The sequence below is a fragment of the Antechinus flavipes genome, chromosome 5 (assembly GCF_016432865.1).
Source record: "Antechinus flavipes isolate AdamAnt ecotype Samford, QLD, Australia chromosome 5, AdamAnt_v2, whole genome shotgun sequence".
In the NCBI taxonomy this organism is placed as follows: Eukaryota; Metazoa; Chordata; class Mammalia; order Dasyuromorphia; family Dasyuridae; genus Antechinus; species Antechinus flavipes.
The window spans coordinates 102094128-102103733 of NC_067402.1; positions in this window are offsets into that span (position 1 = coordinate 102094128).

The following is a 9606-nucleotide window of genomic DNA, read 5'->3' on the forward strand; positions in this document are numbered from 1 at the left end:
TTTGAACTACATTGCCTATATCTTGTCTGTCTACAAGGTTTTTTGGAGTTATCCATCAAGATATTTGTGTGTCTTTGGGGAAGAAAGGATTTATTAAGCATTTCCTGGAAAATAGGTAGTATGATTATCTTCATTTTACAGTTGAGGAAACTGAAGCAAATAGTTTGTGAGTTGTCCAAGGCCAAACAGCTACTACCTGTTTCTGGATTTGAATCAAGATCTTCCTGGCCCATGATTTTATCTGCTTTCCCACCTAGCTGCCCTAAAAAATATAACTAGGGAAATAGATGAGCATGGCTTCTGAGGATTATATTTATTGAAGGGGTGGTACACATACATAAATATCTACATATATACGCACACACACATCTATTTAGAGAGAGAGAGAGACAGAGAACTGAGCAACTATTAAAAGTATATTTTGGCAGTGGGTCCTAAATTAAATTGTAAGAGCCATTTTAATTTTGCTTCTAGTTCTCCTAGAACTATTGAAATACTCTGATATCATTTCTATATTGCATTGTCCTGGGATGTTTCTGGTTTTTTTCCAACATACATAACATTTTTACTTTTGTTTTAATAGGGGGAGTAAAGAAGAAAATTAATTTATACTATTTGCTATAGTTTCCCAAGCCAGCATTGATTTAAATCAACACTGTAGAAGGTGGCAATAGGATTTTTGAGACAGAGGAACCCTTAAAATATCATCTAATCCAATCCCTTCTTTTTACAGATGAGGAATCTGAGGCTCTGAGAAGTTGTCTATCCATTATTATTCAGCGAGTTAGTAGCAGAATAAGAACCTGAATCCAGGTTTCTTGACTCCAAATCTTATGCATTCTCCCCTGTGGTATGATGGTAATAATCAGGAATAATTCAAAATCCGGGATTGACTTTAAGCTTATATCTGGTGCAGTGGGAATCCTATTTGTCATGTTAGAAAAAATAAACCTTTCAGAGAAACCTTATATAGATGTTGTTATTAAGTTCCAATGTGAAGAAAGACAGCTTCCTTAAAGAATTGGTTGTTTATTTGAGGAGATTTAAAGGTGACAAGGAGATTTAACTGGGAGATAGGCCTTCAGCCTGGACCAAGTTCAAGTAAAAAGATGCTCTTGAATATGTGTTGTCCAGTAGGAAAGAAGTGAACAGTATGAAGAAAGTACTCTAAGGAGGAAGGGAAGAGAACAGAGTGGATAACTTCAAAGTCACATTTTGAAAATGATAAGCTACAAAGATTCAAAGTTAGAAAATACTGGCTTGCTCAGATAAGAGGCCAAAAAGGGAACCATTGTGTAGGGCCACTGATATTGAGCCTTAGAACAGACTGAATTTTGTTTTAAACCTAAATGGTCAGGAAGCAGTTTATGGCAGTAGCAGGTTTGGTTTGAAAGGGAATCAGTAGCTCTAGCAATAGAGGCCTGTGCAGTGGAAGGATTAATTTAGTATTTAAAACTGATATTTGCTGAACATAAAAGATAGATAGTAAATGTTTGGATTTTTTTTTTTTCAAACAGGGAAGAGCTATGCTCTGAGGCTATAGTTTGTAGTCACAATATAGTTTAGCAATAAGAGTTATCAAGGGAGAAAATATGAGAGGATAAATGCTAGATGCTCATTTTGTCTCATACTTCCAACTGTGGATTTCAGCTGTTAGTCATCTAATCCAACTCTTGGCATATCTTATGTAGGAAATATAGACTATGATGTTGATAACCCAGGGCCATAACTACATTGGGAAATTTGAGGACATTGTTTCATTTTCCAATTCCTGATTCCCAGTGGAAAAACACCTATGTTGATTACTTGGTTTTTTTTTTTTAGGTCTCCTTAATACGAAGTTTCTGTTTAGAGCCCTTGGGTGTACCACTCTATTAGTAATTCAGTTCAGCAAGCCTTCACCTACTATGTGCTATGTGGTAAAATACAAAATGAAAGATCAGCCTCTATTTTCAAAAAAGCTATATTCTCCTAGGATATACAAGAGTAAACAGGTAAATATAAGATAATTTGAGGAAGTAGCCCCAGTGTTGAACCTTGATCCAAACAAGGGGAATGGGGGAGAGGGGAGAGAGGAGGAGAGTTTTAAGTCAACAATCATTTATTAGGTACTTAATATGTGACAGGTACTGAGCACAAAATTGAAGATACCAATGAGATATCCATGGGAATAGTTAGGAATATAAATCTAAAACTCGGGAAAGAGGTCAGAGAAAGAATTATAAATTTGGGAATCATACACTTAAGTAACCATTGAAGTTGTGGAAGTAGATGAAATAACCCAAGAAAAAAGCTTAGCACAGTTTAGCTTTCCAGTACTTAGCATTAGCAAACAGAGGGACCTAAATGTTTATTGACTGACAAAAGGCCACGGATGGATCTGTGGCTAATGTTCACATTAAGGGATTGTTTTCTGAAAGTTCTTAAGGATGAACAACATAGCTTTGCATTAGCACTTCATGTACTTTCATGTAACATTTGAACATATAAGTCTTTGTAATTATTTGTGTAGCTTAATAATAGGTTTATATCTAATTATGCTAGATCATATTATCTTCATTAAAAAAAAAAATGCTTTTAGCCTTGTCAGTGGATAAGTACTTCTGAGAAAATAATTTGTATTTTTGGTCTGTATTTTCCCTTATTCATTATTACCTTTTACTGTCCCTTAGCTGTTGGCATTCAGGTATATTTAGGTAAACACTGACTTTTTTTAGACATCTTCAAGGGGAAACAGTCCAAATACCATATTTTACTACTCTGCCTTCATATTAAATTCTGTTTGCTTTTGAAATGATTGAAATCACATCTCAATGTCTACTGAATGTTAAAAAAAAAAAATTTACCCTTTGACTTGCCTTAATAAAAATTTTATTTTTTAAAAAGTGGAAGAAGCAACAAGGTTAATTGTAGCCTAGAACCAAATCTTTCTAACAAGTGAGAATTGGTTTGTTGGGTTGAAAATTACACTCCTTAAAATTTTTCATAGGGAAAATAGAAATAATTCAATATTAACTAGATTTTAGAAGATTTGATTTCAAAGGATTCGGAGGAAGGAGACATAGGGTAGAAATTCTATAGTGATAGAAATTCTTTGAGGAAAGTAAGATTGGAGGAATGGTTGGGAAGTTCTTAAGAGTGAAATTATGAAGATATAAGAAACAAATTCTAATGAAGAGGGATAAGGGAATCTATGATGTTTTTGATGGTTTTTCTGGAGGTCTTGGAGCAGCCTTTGTTTCAGTAGATTAATCACCATCAGAATAGCCAAGTGTTAAAAGTCCAAAGTCCAAATTCTTTATTATCTCCTTGCCTGGGGCTGGGCAGCTTTGTGAAGAACCTTTCAGACCAGGCTTAGTCTCAGTGGGGGAAGTGAAGGAGGAGAGCCTGCCACCAGGAGCCTGACCCAAGATGGAATGAATCTCTCTCCTTGGCTCTGAGAGCTTGAGCTCCCGCCTCCAGTCTGCTTGTCTTCTTTGGCTCTAACTTTGGCTGAATTTGTCCTAGCTTATATGTTCTCTTATCATAGGTGTGAATCTTGTAGAATTATATTAAGTACTAAGTACATGTACTAAACTAGAGAACTATTAATATTAAGCATCATGCTAAATTAGGTAACCATTGTCTTTATCAATTCCATTGACTTAATACCTTGTAAGAAACCTTGTTTCAAATTCAGAGTTCTGGCCCATAACATCTCCCGCTTTTGTTTTAGAACATAAAGTGGTCACACCCTCCCTGACTTCTCAAGGAAGTGAGAACCCCAAAAAAGGAGGTGATCATGCCTTCCCTGATACTCAAAAAAGGGATGAAAAAACAAAAAAGGAGGTGATCACTCCTGCCCTGACATCTCAGGAAGGGAGATGAAAACCAAAGGAAAATGGGGAATCAAACCAGATTAGCGGGTTTCCAAAAGGTCTCACTTGAAAGAGGTATACATAAATCCATCAACATACGTTATACATAATTACATAACAAACAACATGAATCAACATGAGGAATTTTACATGTCCATAAATACTAGAAATAGTCCAAAACCAATCTAATGTTCATTACTTTTTGTGTCAGAGAATCCAATGATTCCTGCAAGTTTTGAAGTCCTGCTATAGTCTCATTATATGTTAGAGAATTCAATGATTCCTGCAGATTTTTAAAGTCCGGTTTCAGTCTTATCATGTCTGGATATAAAAGGCTTTTGTGCTACTGTGGCACAGCATATGATCTCCTCTAAAGGAGCATCCTTTTGTAGTCCCCACATAATTGTTCTACAAACGTCATTAGCATTTTTTTTAGTGAGTTGTCTGATCATTATGCCTATTGCTGAATTTTCTCCAATGGTTCTTGTGATAGCTATCTACAGACATCCCACAAAATCAGCAAAGGGTTCATTGGGACCTTGCTCTATTTTTGTTGAGGCCTCTCCTTTATCCTGTTTACCTGGGATAAACTCCCATGCTTTATTTGCAGCAGCAGCAATTTGCTCATATGCTACTATAGGATAATTAATCTGTACTGAAGTGTCTGCATACTGACCTTAACCTGCTAGTTGATCAAAGGTGATTTGTATATTAACTCCAGTTTGCCTATTTCATTGGGCTCGTATCCTACATAATTCACTATACTCCAAAAGCCACAACAAGTTTTGTCCAGACTCTAAACATGTCCTTGCTATGGATTTCCAATCACTAGGGATTAAGATTTCATAAACCAAACTCTCTACTATCATCTTAGCATTAAGATGATGTAGCCCCATAAAGAGTGCAATCCTTTTTTAAATCTTTAATAATTTCCAGATCAAAAGGAGTGTATCTTCTCTTTTGTTGACCTGAAGAATCAAATTCTTCCATCATGGGGTATGCATTTATCAAATTAGATATATCCTGTGCTTTTTTTTTTGCTTTAATTAGGTCCTTGTGTAATCTTGTCATAGGGGGTAGACAAAGTTCCTGCATAGGTGGTGCTGATGGTATCACTGCCCCTCCCTCTACCCATAAAGGCTTAATTGAGGGGGATAGGTCAGGGGTTGGGGAATGCCCTAATGCCTCTTGCTATGAAGCACCACACTCCTTAATTTCATCAGAATTGTACTTAACTCCTTTTTTTTTTTTAATTCTTCATGCTTTTCACCTAGTTTGTCAGTATCCTCCTTCTGTTCTTTCTTCTTTTTCCTTCTTCTAATACTTATGTAATTTACTAAAGCCAATTGTATTAAGTTATATGTATGCAGGGGTCCTCAAACTTTTTAAATAAGGGGTCAATTCACTGTCCCTCAGACTGTTGGAGGGCCAGACTATAGTAAAAACAAAAAAATTGTTTTGTGGGCCTTTAAATAAAGAAACTTCATAGTCCTGGGTGAGAAGGATAAACATCCTCAGCTGCCCACGGGCCGTAGTTTGAGGACCCCTGGTACAGAGTGTTTCTTTAAGAATTGAATCAGAGCCATTATCATTGTAGTATTCACATAGTTGCTCTCCTACTAATTTCTACTCCTCTGGATCTAATTCTTTTTCCTTAGAGAACCAAGGAGATGTGTACTGTACTGTTTCTAAAAGTTTAATGATCTGCTCTCAAGTTACAATCAAACCTTGACTTTTAATGAGTTTAACTATGCTTACGACACATTTTCCTTGAAGTAGAGAAGGCTCCTTTCTAAACATTTGTCCCATTTCAGCTGAAATACTAGTTTAGCCCTTAACAAAGTTTTCTTCTTGTCTATTTTTGTACTTACCTTAATTTCTAGGTCACAGATATAGGTTCTTAGTCCCACATTTGGACGCCAAAATGTAATGTTCTGCTTTGGTTTTCTGGAGGTCTTGGAGCAGCCTTCCTTTCAGCAGATTAATCACCACAAGAATAGTCAGGTGTTAAAGTGTAAATCTTTTATTATCTCCTTCACAACCTAGTTGCCTGGGACCAGGCTAGCTTTCTTAGAGGCCTTCCAGAGTCTTGGTTTCAGGGGAGAAATGAAGGAGGAGAGCCTTTCAGACTGGTCTTGGTCAATTGGGGAGTGCAGGAGGATAGGCCAGCCACCATGAGACTGATGCAGATGGAATTAATCTCTCTGAGTCCCAGAGCTTGAGCTCCCACCTCCAGTCTGCTTATCGACTCTGGCTCTGGATCTGGATCTCAGCTTATATGCTCTACACTGAGTATAAACTAATCATTATGTCACTAGGGAACCATTATTTGTTGTAAGATTAAACCAATCATACTGAATTTAGAGAACTATTAAGCACCATGCTAAACTAGATAACCATTGTCTTTATCAATTCTACTGACTTACCACCTTGTAAGAATCCTTGTTTCAGAGTTCAGAGTTTTGGCCCATTACAGGGATCCATTAGACATGAAAGGGAACTCACCAATCAGCTTGAATTTTTAAAAGATGTGCAGGTAATGCAAGCAAGGAAAACATGCACAAAATTTCAGAGTTAGAAGGAACCTTACTGGCTTATTACAGCCCACATCTTAAAAAAAAAAAAATGCCCCCAACAACTGATACTGTTGATACCCCTACCCTGCTTTCAACTGTTTTTGGGGAATGTGATTGCTTGGACTTTATATCAATGTGACAAAATTCCCTTTACCTAATTGAATTTGTTTATTAGGGGGAGAAAATCCCACTAACCTCAGTGCATTCTAATATACTTTTTAACTTCCTTGGATTTAAGCCAGTAATTTTGGAATCCTAATGTAAATAGGCTATCAATTTAGCTAATTCTCTCTTTAGTTTATTTTTACATAACCATTACATGCCTTCATGTTAGCGGCAAGATTAATCAGCCTTCTATTTAGCCCATGTTGGCCAGCCTTTCCTATTTGGACAGAAACATTCATATAGCTTCTAGAATCCCAAGGAGGAAGAAGTCAACTTTTTTTTTTTTTTTTTAAGGCTATCTCTACCTTCCTTTCACCCAAAGATTCTGGCATAATAACTTGAGAATTTTTTTTGGCTTTGTAGCACAGGACAGCTGCAGAGCAAGGAAAGAAAAGTTCTTGAAACTTTTCTAGCCTACTTTTTACTACTCCTTTTAAATAAAATGCACTTACTTTTTAAAAAAAAAATCAAAAATATCTGGTAAACAAAAATACATTTTAGAAAACTGAAATAACAAGGAAAAAGAGTAAAGCTTTCATTAGTGAAATAAATGAAAAAACAAAGAAAATTTCAAAAACACCAAAATCAGAACAAGCATTCAAGAATATTGGTCCAAAAAAAGTCTCATAAAAACACAAAGGTGAAAAAGAGCACAATTGCCTAGCTAGGAGGAAATGAAAACTTATAAACTGAAAGGAAATAAGATTGTCTGGTCCAACTTCCTTATTTCATCTATGATAAAAACTGAGGCCTGGAACTCTGACCAAAGCTTAGGACCCTGATATGTTCTTTCTATAGCCACATAAACTGCCTTAAGTAGTTTGAACTCTGAAGAGATCTTAGCCCAACCACAATTCAGCCTTTTCTAAGCTCCAATTTATGGCCTTTCTGACAAAATCAGCTAGATCCTGGTTATGTGGCAATCAGAAACTGTCCTTAAAAGTAAAAGCTGGAGGTCATAGGTTTTGTGGCCTTTCAAAGTGGACATTTATTGTTCTTGCTACTTACAAATTTTGAGGATTGATCTGATACCAGAAGCCCAGAAAGAAACATCTGACAATGACACTGGAATTAAGGCTAGTGCAAATTTATTCCCAATTCTTACCACTCACTTCAACCCTTGATAATTGAGGAAAAGCATGTCTGTTCTATATTTAGGATGGATGGAGAACTATCATCACCTTGAAGCACACCCACCAACTACCCTTAGCTGCACTTTTCTTGTATTCCAATGACCAAATGAACAACCCTTTTGCTCTGATTTTATTGAGTGCAGTAGTTTGCTGAGCCATTTGCAATGGCAAGGAAATGAAGAGATGGAGTTTAGTTTGTGACAGGATATTAGGAAATGGAGCTAATTCCATGCATTTTACTTTTTGAAGGAACCATTGGCTGAGCAGGGACCACCATCTGGATTCAGCAAAAAGCACGAAAGGGTATTTGTTCAACAATATTTCCCACACATACATTCCATCAGTTGAAGATGTATTCAGGTTAAAATCTTTTTTTTTTTTTTTTTTTAATGAAACTAATTCCAGAGAAGGACAAATCATTCACACTAAGGTGTCCCATTACTTTGATAAAATTAACTATTGGCAGACATAGCTCCCAATGAATAAATAACCTGTAGCCTCATCGGAGGCTACATGATTGGTTAAGCAGCAATACCCAGAGTTAGAAACACCTGATATTTGTGATTACACAGGAGGTGGTGTCCAAGTAGCTTCCAAAAAGGAGCTGATGGATGACCGTGTCATGCTTACTAAGAATGTTGCCAGCATGGCTCACAAATACGCTGTGAGGTAATAAATCCAGAAAAGCTAGAGCTAGGCAAGGATAGTAATGTAAAAGGTAGGTCCCCAGACATGACAGGAATCTGAGACACAAGATCAAGACGGGGAGAGTCTCAAACTGTTTGCAGGAAAGGTGGGACAAACTCAATGCCAAACATCAAGGCACAAACGTCCATAAAGACCAGAAAAGGTCAGAAACCAGGAAACCTATAGGAACTAAGTTTGTGTAGTTAGAACAGACTAAGTACCAGTGACAAGGAGACTGGTAAACAGGAAACTATTTTCCACGGCAGAAGGTTTTTTCTGTAATTCCTGATAGGGCAAAACTATCCTGGGGAGTACCCTTCTACTACCCTCTAACCCTGGGAAGTAGCTATATTTTATACACACCTGGCAGATCCTCACAATTACTATATTTCAACACAACGTACCCAGAGCTATAATTTCTACTTTAACATAGTCTCATTTGAGAGGATAAATGTCTTACCCATTATAACATAGCTGACTTAAAGAGATGTGAACTGTTTTCTTCTCCTCCCCAACAATATCATACTGTCATAAAGAAGATTGCATAAATCAGTAGAGAAAATAATTTCTCTGAGGGAGTGACTGTACAGAAGGAAAAGCAGAAGGCCAGAGACTAAGCCTTGGGAGACATCTGGGGGATGAGGGTGGGAGTGAGGAGGAAAATGATGTCCAATTACAAGCAATCAATAGAGATATCAGAAGGGAACCAAAAAAGTGTCACAAAAGCCAGGAAAAAAGGGATTGTTTGAGAAAGAGGGTCTCTACAGTTAAACATTGCTGAGAGGCCAAGGAGAAAGAGATTAAGTATTTGGACTTGATTAGAAAGAGGTCATTAGTAAACTTGGCAAGAGCAGTTTCAATAGAATGGTGGGGAGAGAAGCCAAAATGCTAGAACTAAAAGTACAAGAAATAATACCTACAGGATGTCATCACAAATTCTTGCAAATTCAAGGGCACATAAGACATTTTCTGTTTTTCAAAATTACTTAACCATTTCTGATCTGATTTTTCTAACATAGCATTATAGTCAAGAAGAAAAACTCTAAATCAGTGCTAGGTAGTTTAGTAACATAGGAAATTGGTTTTTATAATTTACCCTTCATGATTGATATGTATTTTATAACTTCTAATTATTTTATTAGTTTAAAAACATTTTAATTCTTTTCTTTTCCAATACTTAAAGTTAAG